The 14,487-nt window shown below is 34.8% G+C and overlaps 1 pseudogene; it reads right to left on the bottom strand.

Annotated features, from left to right (window-relative positions):
* Window positions 1-520: 520 nt before the first annotated feature.
* LOC136837644 (hornerin-like) lies at window positions 521-11,767 on the bottom strand (annotated as a pseudogene).
* Window positions 11,768-14,487: the final 2,720 nt, after the last annotated feature.

Below are 14,487 nucleotides of genomic sequence, written 5' to 3'. Positions count from 1 at the left end.
TCTGAAATTCCCAATTAAACAGACATTATCGTTGGTCAAGCGTGGACATTAATGATACAGAATTTCATCCCATTTCTTGTGTCAGCTAAGGTACTACAGACTCAACGGTTTTTTAATCCTAAAATGTTCATCCAATTATAGCACAACATTCTGCAATATATTTCTTGAGTAATAATTCTCAACAATTAACCTATGTAGTACATGACACTTAAATATTTACTTAGACACCAAATTTAAATATTATTGACAATAAATGGTAGTGATATTGATGACATTTCACCAAGAGAATGTTGTCATATTTCAGTGGAATTATTTCATTCATTAAGTGTTAGCAGACCAACAATGATTTTAATTAGAATAAAATCTGTTCAAGCAAAGCTAGTGTTGTCATGAAATGTATCTGAAACCTTTGATGGGGTTGAATAAACGCGAAAACTTTCCATTTCTTATTCTTTATATTTTTCGAGAAATGAAACACTCATTGATCAACATTCTGAAATTCAGTGAGACTCTTGGTGCTTCAGTGATATCCACCATGGCTGTAACCATATGATGGCTTATGGTAGACTGTAGTGTGATATCCACGGCTATAACCATAAGAAGATTCAGGATCAGGTTCAGGATCAGCAGATCTCTTGTGATAGTGATTAGAATAGCCATAGCTCACTGGGTGGTAGCTGCTGTGCCCATGGGATTTACCGTAACCATATGAAGGTTCAGCTTCAGGTTCAGGATCAGCAGATCTCTTGTGATAGTGATTAGAATAGCCATAGCTCACTGGGTGGTAGCTGCTGTGCCCATGGGATTTACCGTAGCCATAGGAAGGTTCAGCTTCAGGTTCAGGATCAGCAGATCTTTTGTGATAGTGATTAGAATAGCCATAACTCACTGGGTGGTAGCTGCTGTGCCCGTGGGATTTACCGTAGCCATAGGAAGGTTCAGCTTCAGGTTCAGGATCAGCAGATCTCTTGTGATAGTGATTAGAATAGCCATAACTCACTGGGTGGTAGCTGCTGTGCCCGTGGGATTTACCGTGCAGCCATAGGAAGGTTCAGCTTCAGGTTCAGGATCAGCAGATCTCTTGTGATAGTGATTAGAATAGCCATAGCTCACTGGGTGGTAGCTGCTGTGCCCATGGGATTCCGTAACTACCGTAACCATATGAAGGTTCAGCTTCAGGTTCAGGATCAGCAGATCTCTTGTGATAGTGATTAGAATAGCCATAGCTCACTGGGTGGTAGCTGCTGTGCCCATGGGATTTACCGTAACCATATGAAGGTTCAGCTTCAGCTTCAGGATCAGCAGATCTCTTGTGATAGTGATTAGAATAGCCATAGCTCACTGGGTGGTAGCTGCTGTGCCCATGGGATTTACCGTAACCATATGAAGGTTCAGCTTCAGCTTCAGGATCAGCAGATCGCTTGTGATGGTGATGGGAGTTACCATAGCCATAAGAAGGGCGATGATAGGTCGTCACACGGCCATAACTTCCATAACCAGGCTCCGCCTCTCGCTTCTCAATTTCAGTAGCGCAAGCGGCAGCCGCCAAGAGCACAATCACCTGGAATAAAGATCGTTGCTAGTTCTTCTGTTTCAATATGGATAGGTAATGAGACTATAAATGCTACAACTATCAAGTATCTTCTGTGCTCCATACTCAACAGACAAGATTGTTCTTTAATTTAAAATGTCAAGTTTGCCCATAAGAACACTATTTTTGTATTTTAAATAGTTTTTAAGAGTGTTTTAGCTTAATAGAACATTTAAAGTACAGATGAAGACACATATTCTTATATATATATATATATATATATATATATATATATATATATATATATATATATATATATATATATATATATATATATATATATATATATATATATATATATATATATACATACATAATACGCTGTAAATACAGGCATATACATATGTGTTTCATGAAGTATAACCTTGAATCTCTTGGGAAACTTACCAGACTCTTCATATTTGAACTTCTATGATCAGTGGCCACCGATGGTTGAGTGAGTATCGACTGAATCAAGTTCTTCCTTATATAGGTAACTGAGATGGAAGGTGACATTCTCTTTCTGTTAGCCTTGGAAGGTACCTTTTAGGAAATCTGTTATGACATTTACTATGAAAATCAAAGACACAATCGTTTCCGGTAAACACTTTAAAAAATAATATGGCTGTTAAATTCACAAGAAAATGGGCAGAACAATAGAATGAGTGAACGATGCTATAAAAAAAAAATTTTCAAGTGAATGATTTTTTTTTACGTTGAAGTGAATATTTGTAATTACACTGAACATCTGATTGCAAATACTTATAAACTTATCTACTTCATTTCTATATTAAAGCTATCCATTACTATCTTCGTCTTTGAAGAGGATTTTTTATTGTGAGAGGATAACCTATGCATATACATGACCCAAAATGTATGAGCATATGCGCATATACATTTTATATATATACTTATATATATATATATATATACATATATATATATATATGATATATATATATATATATATATATATATATATATATATATATATATATATATATATATATATATATGGTAAATTACAATAATATCAGTGAATCGATTTGTGGCCGTGGATTCATTTCAGAACCTAAATTTTTGGGTTACCTTGAATTGTAACCACAAAGGGCAAAGGTGCTAGAATAAGCTATACAACCCATTCCTCTCTTACACCGTTCAACTCTGCCTCTCTTATCTTTTCCAGAAACAAGAAATCTCCAAAATATTCTCTCAGATAAATCAGAACTGTGGTCTCTTCAGCAAGTATTTCATTCTGCGAAACTTGGATTTTGAGACTCCTTTTCTCATTAAATTTTCTATGGATTTACTTCTTTACAATATAACTTATTTTCTCTACTGTTCTTGCTAAACTTTTCCCTTCTATTTTTGTTATTGTATTCATTGTTTTCGTTCTCTCGCTTTCTTCTGTACCGTCTTATCCATCTGTAGTATTCATAAAAATCAATTTGCTCTCCCGTCTAGCAATTTTACTTTAAATGATACCTGATTTTCCTTCACTAAATCTAAAACCAATTCACCAATTATTAATTTTATTCCTTCCTCCCACCCTCCTAATACCACTCATGCTCGCTGCTAACTCCATGACCCGGTTCTCGAATTTTACTTACTTTTCATATGCTTATTCAGCTTCGTCATTAGTGCCATTTTATAACTATTATCTGTTGCAAATTACGTTCTTCTAACCTCATTCTCAACAAACTTACTGGTCTTTATTACCCATGAATACATGTACCAGCTTTTCTTCTCTAATTGCACTTCCGTGTATACTATGTTTACATCACCCAGGCTTATCTGTTATTATCTGCAGCCTCTTCTAACATTCTTACATCAGCTAATTTTTCCAATGACTCTGTGCTAACACACACATACACATATATATGTATAAATATAATATGTATATGTGTGTGTTGTATGTATGTATGTATGTATGAATGTATATATGTTGTATATATATTCTAAAATCTCTAGAATGATGAAAATGTTCGAATTCTTTGTTTAATTCATCGAATCTAATCATTATCTTTTTTACTGGATAAAAAAAGCAGTCTAGTTCATTTTCTCAAAATGCCTATCCCTTGTGGAAGTAGCGTTCTTCCCCGAGGACTGTCATTAATCTTTGGGCCAGCACCTCCCTTGCTATGACCAATAGGTGTGGAAACAACGCGTTGGTGAGCTGTATCAGGGGAACTACACCAATTCCATTCAAAATTCGGGGGTAGGAACCTGTTACTGCTATAGTCTAGCAACTTCACTAGGCTACTGTCAAGGTACACTGCAAAGATTTGGTTCCTCCAGTGACGTGGGTAGGTAGATGACTGATTACAAATGACTGAGGTTATTGCTGCACAGAATAAAAAAAAATCAGGAAGAATATCCGTTATTGTAAACACCAACGATTATCACACCTTCAATCCGCAGTCGTCATGCAACTGATGAATCTTTATAGAAGTGGATAAGGATAAATTCTACTTTTGATATAAACAGTCATACCTAGAGATGCCAAATAAATACCTTCAATATTTAGCAAGTACAACCATTTTTTTCTGTCAACATATTCTCTTTGTTTTTTATGTATATACTTGTAAAAATTAAAAGCTGTATTATTCTAAGACAACGTGGCATTGTTACCCTTGTGAAAATTACAGCAAATCTCTTACTTTTTGGTTTAAAATGAATACCATATGTCGTTGTTACTTCACTTGATCAAAAATAATTTTCTTTTGAGTTAAAAAGAAAAAGGTGTTTGTACCCTGTCTTCATGTATAAGCAATAAACTGTAGGCAGGAGTGTGTGATGTATATCTTAGGAAGCCTGTTTACAAACTGGGAATACAAGACAAGTTGGGGTATTTGTACTGAATGTTTAAGGTTTTTGTTGGGGGTACTGTAATCTGGCTGCTGTAAATCAGAGGTGAGATTTATCATTATTTTCCTCCATGAGAGATTTCTTAGTGTCTGGACTGATGCAGGTTGAATGCTGTAGCTCGGCAGCAATAGCCTAAATAACTTGTTTAGTCATCCACTGACCTGTGTCACTAGAGGAACTAGATTCTAGGGGTGGACCTCGACTTGGCTTAGAGAAGGTACCAGCTTTGAGTAGTACCAGGTTCCCATCCCTGAATGTCATATGGGCCAACCTTATTTCCACAAGGGGTTGGGTTTTGAAGCAATGAACTGCCTTTTCATCTAGTAAAGGAGCTAAGGATTATATTTAGGGATTATAATTGCGTTTATGATAGTTATATTTCTCAAAGTGAATGAAGAACATGTGTTAGAATCACAGGCAGGACCGTGACTGGGCTGATGTAGGAAAAGGGGATGAAACACGAGTGTGTTGTGTCTCACATCTGTTTAATGTCAATTTAGATGGAGTGAAGCAATACGTCAGAGAAGGGCAAATGGATATAGGTACAAAAGTGTGGGATAAGGAAAGGGATCGTCTTTGTGTGTGTTTGTGCATATGCGTGTCTAAGTTTTTGTGTTTTTATGTGAATTCAATCCACCAACGTCGTAGGCTCCTTCTCCCCTATGTGCGTGGCGAGGGCAGGAGGTGCGTAGAGCAAGAAATGCTCTATTTTCATTTGCTCTATTCTGGGATACAGATTCATTTCAGAACCTCCTCGGACAAACAGTTTTTTTAAGCTGTGAAGAACTCGAACGTTTTTCCAGCAAGACATCAGTTAAAGATACTATGAAATGACTTTTATGTCTTTCTGAAATTCCCAATTAAACAGGCATTATCGTTGCTCACGCGTAGACCTTAATGATGCAGAATTTCATCCCATTTCTTGTATCAGCTAAGGTACTACAGACTCAACGGTTTTCAAATCCTAAAATATTCATCCAATTATAGCACAACATTCTGGAGTATATTCCTTGAGTAATAATTTTCATCAATTAATCTACGTTGCACATGACACATTTAAATAATTACTTAGACACAAAATTTAAATATCATTGACAATAAATGGTAGTGATATTGATGACACTTCACCAAGAGATTTTTGTCATATTTCAGTAAAATTATTTTATTTATTAAGTGTTAGCAGACCAACAATGATTTTAATTAGAATAAAATCTGTTCAAGCAAAGCTTGTGTACTTTATCATAAAATGTATCTGAAACTTTGATGGGGTTGAATAAATGCGCAAACTTTCCATTTCTTATTCTTTATATTTTTCGAGAAATGAAACACTCACTGATCAACAATTCTCAAATTCAGTGAGACTCCACCAGTGATATGGCTGAAGCTGTAACCATATGATGGCTTATGGTAGACTGTAGTGTGATATCCATGGCTGTAACCATAAGAAGGTTCAGGATCAGCAGATCTCTTGTGATAGTGATTAGAATAGCCATAGCTCACTGGGTGGTAGCTGCTGTGTCCATGGGATTTACCATAGCCATATGAAGGTTCAGCTTCAGGTTCAGGATCAGCAGATCTCTTGTGATAGTGATTTGAATAGCCATAGCTCACTGGGTGGTAGCTGCTGTGCCCATGGGATTTACCGCAGCCATAGGAAGGTTCAGCTTCAGGTTCTGGATCAGCAGATCTCTTGTGATGGTGATGGGAGTTACCATAGCCATAAGAAGGGCGATGATGGGTCGTCACATAGCCATAAGGTTCAGCTTAGGTTCAGGCTCAGCCTCTCTTACGATAGTGATTAGAATAGTAGCTCACTGGGTGGTAGCTGCTGTGCACAATCACCTGGAATAAAAAGGTTCAGTTCTTCAGGTTTCAGGATCATGCAGATAGGTAATGATAGTGATTAGAATAGCTACAGCTCACTGGGTGGTAGCTGCTGTGCCCATGGGATTTCAACAGACAGGAAGGATTGTTCTTAGCAGATTAAAATGGTGATGGGATGCAGCCATTAGAAGGGCGATGATAGGTCGTCATGGCCATAAGTTTTAACCAGGCTGTTTTAGCTCTCAATTTCAGAACATTTAAAGTACAGCACAATCACCTGAATAAAGATCGCTGCTAGTTCTTCTATTTCAATATGGATAGGTAATGAGATTATAAACACTACCACTATCAAACATCTTCTGTGCTCCATACTCAATAGACAAGATTGTTCTTAAATTTAAAAAGTCAAGTAAGCCCATAAGAACACTATTTTTGTCGTGCAAATAGTTTTTAAGAGTGTTTTAGCTTAATGGAACGTTTAAATTACAGACATTTGCATATGTGTTTGATGAAGTATAACCTTGAAACTCTTAGGAAACTTACCAGACTTTTCATAGTTGAACTTCTATGATCAGTGGCCACCGATGGTTGAGTGAGTATCGACTGAATCAAGTTCTTCCTTATATAGGTAACTGAGATGGAAGGTGACATTTTCTTTCAGTTAGCCTTGGAAAGTACCTTTTAGGGAAATCGCTGTTATGACATTTACTATGAAAATCAAAGACACAATCGTTTCCGGTAAACACTTTAAAAAATAATATGGCTGTTAAATTCACAAGAAAAAGGGCAGAACAATATAATGAGTTAACGATGCTATAAAAAAATTTAAATATATACCCTATATATATATATATATATATATCTATATGTATATATTAGCTATTCATTACTATCTTATGTTTATTTATATGTATATGTATATATATATGTACATATATACATATATATTATAGTGTGTATGTAATATATATATATATATATATATATATATATATATATATATATATATATATATATATATATATATATATATATATATATATATATATATATATATATATATATATATATATATATATATATATATATATATATATATATATATATATATATATATATATATATATATATATATTATATAAATACATATATATAAATATACATATATATTATATACATATATATATATATATATACATACATACATATATGTATATATACATATATGTATGGTAAATTACAATAATATCTGTGAATCGATTTGTGGTCGTGGATTCATTTCAGAACCTAAATTTTTGGGTTACCTTGAATTGCGACCACAAATGGCAAAGTTGCTAGAAGTAACCATGCAAACCATTCCTCTCTTACATCGTTCAGTTCTGTCTCTGTTATCTTTTCTAGAAACAAGAAATCTCCAAACTATTCTCTCTGATGAATCTGAACTGTGGTCTCTTCAGAAAGTATTGCGTTCAGCGAAATTTGTATGTTGTGATTCCTTTTCACATTAAATTTTTTATGCATTTACTTCTTTACAATATAACTTATTTTCTCTAATGTCTTTGCTCACCTTCTCCCTTCTATTTTTGTTATTGCATTCATTGTTTTCGTTCTCCCGCTGTTCTGGACCGTCTTATCCATCTGCAGTATCTCTAAAAATCAATAGCTATGCTCTCCCGTCTGGCAATTTTACCTTAAATGATACCTGATTTTCCTTCACTGAATCTAAAACTTCCTTATTTCACCAATTGATGATTTTATTCCTTCTTCCCACCCCGCTAATACCAATCATGCTCGCTGCTAACTTCATGACCCGATCCTGGAATTTTACTTACTTTTCATATGCTTATTCAGCTTTGTCATTAGTACCATTTTATAACCATTATCTGTTAAAGATTACGTTCTTCTAACCTCATTTCAACAAACTCACTGGTCTTAATTACCCACGAATACTTGTACCAGCTTTTCTTCTCTAATTAAACTTCCGTTTGTACTATGTTTACATTACTCAGACTAGAATGATGAAAATGTTCGAAATTTTTGTTTAATTCATCGAATCCAAGGATCTTCTTTAATGGATTAAAAAGCAGCCTAGTTCATTATCTCAAAATGCCAAGCCCTTGTGGAAGTAGTGTTCTTCCCGAAGACTATCTTTAATCTTTGTGCCAGCACTTCCCATGCTATGACCAATAGGTGTGGAAACAACACGTTGGTGATCTGTATCAGGGAACCATAACAATTCCATTCGAAATTCGGGGGTGGGAACCTGTTACTGCTATAGTCTAGCAACTTCAATATGCTACTGTCAAGGTACACTGCAAAGATCTGGCTCCTCCAGTGACGTGGGTAGGTAGATGACCGATTACAATTGATTGAAGTTATTGCTGCAGAGAACTTAAAAAAATCATGAAGAATATCTGTTCTTGTAAGCACCAATGATTATCATACCTTCAATCTACAGTTCTCACGCCAATGATAAAGTTCTTGTAGAAGTGGATAAGGATAAATTTCACTTTTTATACCAACAGTCATACCTACAGAAGCCAAACAAATTACCTTAAATAATTAGTAAATACAACCATTTTTTTCTGTCTGCCAACGTATTCCCTGTGTTTTTTGTATATACTTGTAAAAATTATAAGCTGTGTTTTTCTAAGAAAACGAGTCATTCTTACCCTTGTGAAAAATTCAGTAAATCTCTTACTTTTGGGTTAAAAATAAATCTCGTATATTAATCGTATAAAAACAACGTTGTTTGTACCCTGTCATCAAGGAATGAACTCTAAGTTGCAGGCAGGAGTGTGTGATGTATATCTCAGGAAGCTTGTTTACAAAATGGGAGTCTAAGATAAGCTTGAGTGCTTGTGCTGATTTTTAACGTATTTATTGGGGGTACTTTAATTTGGCTGCTATAATCAGAGGTGGAATTTATCATTGTTCACCTCCATAAGTGATTTATTAGTGTTTTGACTGCTGCAGGTTGAATGTGTGGCATACTGATGTTTTTAAGAATAATTTCTTCTTGATGATGATGATGCTGCAGCTGTGCAGCAATGGCATAAATGAATTGTTTGGTCATCCACTGAGCCGTGTCACTGGAGGAACTAGATTCTAGGGGTGGACCCCTCCTAGGCTTAGTAAATCTGCCAGACTAGAATAATACCAGGTTCCCAGCCCTTAATGTCAAGTCGGATTTTAATGGTTCCCCTGGCACAGGTCATTATTACATTGTTTCCTAACCTGATGGATATAACATGGGAGGTGATGGCTTATTTAAAAAGATTAATTATAATCTTCAGGGACAACCCCATTACCCTAATGGCTTGGTTTTTGAAACAATAAACTGCCTTTTCTTCTAGTAAAGGAGCTAAGCATTAGATTTAGGGATAAACAAAGGAGTTTGTGAAAATTATATTTCTCATAGTGAATGCAGAACTTGTGTTAGAATCACAGGCAGGTCTGTGACTGGGTTGGTGTAGGAAAGGAGGCTGAGACACGGGTGTGTTATGTCTCACATCTGTATAATATCAATTTAGATGGAGTGAATCAATACGTTAGAGAAGGGCAATTGAGTCTGGGATACAGAGTAATTTTAGAACCTCCTCGGACAAGCAAATTTTTCAAGCTGTGAAGAACTCGAACGTTTGTCCAACAAGACATCAGTTGAAGATACTATGAAATGACTTTTACGACTTCCTGAAATTCCTAATTAAACAGACATTTTCGTTGCTCAAGCGTAGACCTTAATGATGCAGAATTTCATCCCATTTCTTGAGTCAACTAAGGTACTACAGACACAACGATTTTCAAATCCTAAAATATTCATCTAATTATAGCACAACATTCTGCAATATATTCCTTGAGTAATAATTTTCAACAATTAATCTATGTAGCGCATGACACATTTAAATAATCAATTAGGCGCAAAATTTAAATATTATTAACAATAAATGGTAGTAATATTGATGACATTTCACAAAGAGATTGTTGTCATATTTCAGTGGAATTATTTCATTTATTAAGTGTTAGCAAAGTTTATGTATTTTGTAGTGAAGCATATCTGAAATTTTGATGGGGTTGAATAAATGCGCAAACTTTCCATTTCTTATTCTTTATATTTTTGGAGAAATGAAACACTCATTGATCAACATTCTGAAATTCAGCGAGACTCTTGGTGCTGCAGTGATATCCACCATGGCTGTAACCATATGATGGATCTTTTTATGGTAGACTGTAGTATGATATCCATGGCTGTAACTGGTAAGAAGGTTCAGGATCAGCAGATCAGATCTTTTGTGATAGTGATTAGAATAGCCATAGCTCACTGGATGGTAGCTGCTGTGCCCATGGGATTTACCATAGCCATAGGAAGGTTCAGCTTCAGGCTCAGGATCAGCAGATCTTTTGTGATAGTGATTAGAATAGCCATAGCTCACTGGATGGTAGCTGCTGTGCCCATGGGATTTACCGTAGCCATAGGAAGGTTCAGCTTCAGGATCAGGATCAGCAGATCTCTTATGATAGTGATTAGAATAGCCATAGCTCACTGGGTGGTAGCTGCTCAGGATGCAGATCTTTTGTGATAGGGATTTACCATAGCTCACTGGATGGAAGCTGCTGTTCAGATTTTCAGGTTCAGGATCAGCAGATCTTTTGTGATAGTGATTAGAATAGCCATAGCTCACTGGATGGTAGCTGCTGTGCCCATGGGATTTACCGTAGCCATAGGAAGGTTCAGCTTCAGGTTCAGGATCAGCAGATCTTTTGTGATAGTGATTAGAATAGCCATAGCTCACTGGGTGGTAGCTGCTGTGCCCATGGGATTTACCGTAGCCATAGGAAGGTTCAGCTTCAGGTTCTGGATCAGCAGATCGCTTGTGATGGTGATGGGAGTTACCATAGCCATAAGAAGGGCGGTGATAGGTCGTCACATGGCTATAGCTCCCATAACCAGGCTCCGCCTCTCGCTTCTCAATTTTAGTAGCGCAAGCGGCAACCGCCAAGAGCACAATCACCTGGAATAAAGATCATTGTTCACTCTTCTATTTCAATGCATACCATTAATGCTACACCTATCAAGTATTGTGCATGCTCCATATTCAATAGACAAAATTGTTCTTAAATTAAAAAAAATAGGATATGCCCATAGGAATACTATTTTTGTCCTGTAAATAGTTTTTATGAGAATTTTAGCTTAATACAACACTTAAATTACAGATGAAGACACATGTTCATATATATATATATATATATATATATATATATATATATATATATATATATATATATATATATATATATATATATATATATATATATATATATATATATATATATATATATATATATATATATATATATATATATGTATATATATATATATATATATATATATATATGTGTGTGTGTGTGTGTGTGTGTGTGTGTGTAAATACAGACATATAGGCTATATATGTGTTTGATGAAGTGTAACCTTGAATCTCTTGGGAAACTTACCAGACTCTTCATAGTTGAACCTCTATGATCAGTGGCCACCGATGGTTGAGTGAGTATCGACAGAGTTCAAATTCCTCCTTTTATAGGTAACTGAGATGGAAGGTGACATTCTCTTTCAGTTAGCCTTGGAAAATATCTTTTAAGGAAATCGCTGTTATGACATTTACTATGAAAATCAAAGATACAATCGTTTCCGGCAAACACTTTTTAAAAAATAATTTGGCTGTTAAATTCGTAGAAAAAAAGAGCAGAACAAAGCAATGAGTTGACAATGATTTAGAAAAATTAACCTTTTTCAAATGAATGTCCATTTTTTTTTAGTTTAAGTGAATATACATAATTTAACTGGCGCTTCCAATCTATTACAAAGTTATTTTATTATCATCTTTTGTCATTCAAAAGGATTTGCATATGAAAGAAAATTTTATGCCTATAAATGGACAAACGTACTTGCGTATATGTACACACACACACACACACACACACACACATATATATATATATATATATATATATATATATATATATATATATATATATATATATATAGATAAATATATATATATATAGATAGATAGATAAATATTTAGATAGATAGATAGATAGATAGACAGATGGATAGATAGATAGATGGTTATCCGTCATTTATTAAATTTCAAGATATCTGTGAATCGTTTTGTGGCTAGCAATTCATTTATGGAATACCTTGAATTGTGGCCACAAGGGGCAGCAGAGCTAAAAGAAGTTGTGCAACCCATTCCTCTCTCACATCATTGACCTTTTTCTCTCTTGTATCTTCCACATTCACCCGATCTTCAGAATATTCTCTCAGATGAACTAGGGCTGTACTGCCTTTTAGAAAGTATTTCGTTTAATGAATCTTGTACTTTAACATCCATTTACTCATTAACTTTTCTCTGCCTTTTATTTCCTTGTAGGACAATTTACTTCACCTTCAGTCTTTGTTCATCTTCTCCTTCCTATTTTTCTTTTTTCATACATTTTTTTCCTCTCGTTTTCTTCTGGACTGTTTTATCCATCTTCAGTATTCCTTAAAAAAAAATTTGCTCTTCTTTCTAGCGATTTTACCTTAAATAATACCCGTTTTTAGTTTTCTGCCAACGTTGTCTGTCCGTCCGCACTTTTTTCTGTCCGCACTTTTTCTGTCCGCCCTCAGATCTTAAAACCTAATGAGGCAAGAGGGCTCCAAATTAGTATGTTAATCATCCACTTCCAATCATCAAACATACCAAATTGGAGCCCACTAGTCCCAGTAGTTTATTTCATTTAAGGTTAAAGTTAGCCATAATAATACGCCTGGCAACGATATAGGACAGGCCACGTGGTTAGTTTCATGGGCCGCGGCACATACAGCATTGTACCGAGACCACCAGATCTATTTTTGGTGGCCTTGATTATACGCTATACAGAAAACTTGATTGCGCGGAAGAAACTTTTTCCTTCACTAAACCTAAATTTACTTATTTCACCAAAAGCTGATTTTATATCTCCTCCCTATACTCCTAAAATCACCCGTACGCGGTACCAATTCCATGACCTGATCCTGGAATTTTACAAATTCTTCATATGCACCTTCAGCTTTATTTACTAGGGCCGTTTTTCACGTATTATCTCGCTACTACAAATTTACGTTCTTTTCACTTCCTTCTCATCGAACCCATAAGTCTTGATTACTCACTAAGACACCTGCCAGTCTTTCCTATATAATGAAACTTATTTGAAGCTGATTTTCACATCACCCAGCCACTTCTGTCCTAAAAATAATATTCAATAGCTTATTCTTCCATTTACTCCGTCCTAACATCCTCACCTATACATACTTATATATATATATATATATATATATATATATATATATATATATATATATATATATATATATATATATATATATAATACATATATATGTATATATACACATATGTATACATATATATACATATATGTATATATATACAGTGTATACATAATATATATATATATATATATATATATATATATATATATATATATATATATATATATATGTGTGTGTGTGTGTGTGTGTGTGTGTGTGTGTGTACACGCATTTACATAAAACAGAAGTACTACTCTTCCCTTTCCGAGTTACTTTTGCAGAAGTATATGTTAAATGTATAGCAGCCAAGTTATGTGAACGGAAACCATTTTAATCAAAGAAACATTATCTATAAACATAATAAATTTGTAATAAACTAGAAAACTAAGCTATGGCCGCTGTATTCGGTTGTAGACCAATGAGTAAATCTCTTGAAAGAAGATGAAATTCCCGGTAGTATTCGTTCTGTGGTCAGTTACATAGACTAGCGATACAAGAATCTTGATGTTTCAGCATATCTTAGTCTGAAGACGTTGTGAAGTTTTTCTCCAAAATCTGTATGTTACACAAGTTCAAGCTCTCCCTTTAGAATAGACAAAACTCATTATCGTTGGATTCAACTTTGACGGCATTTCAAAATGAGGATTATATGGACCATGGTTAATGGAAACCTCCCACAAAAATCTTGAAGTATATGAGCATATTGGAATTGGGATATAGAATTTAGGCCAAAGGCCAAGCGTTGGGACCTATGAGGTCATTCAGCACTGAAACAAATTGACAGTAAGGAGGTTTGAGACGTGAAATAGGAGGAAAACCTCGCAGTTGCACTGTGGAATAATTGTTACAAGGGTGGAAAGTCAGATGGAAGAAA

Source organism: Macrobrachium rosenbergii, chromosome 59 (assembly GCF_040412425.1).
Source record: "Macrobrachium rosenbergii isolate ZJJX-2024 chromosome 59, ASM4041242v1, whole genome shotgun sequence".
Classification (NCBI taxonomy): Eukaryota; Metazoa; Arthropoda; class Malacostraca; order Decapoda; family Palaemonidae; genus Macrobrachium; species Macrobrachium rosenbergii.
This window is presented reverse-complemented; position numbering and strand designations above follow the sequence as displayed.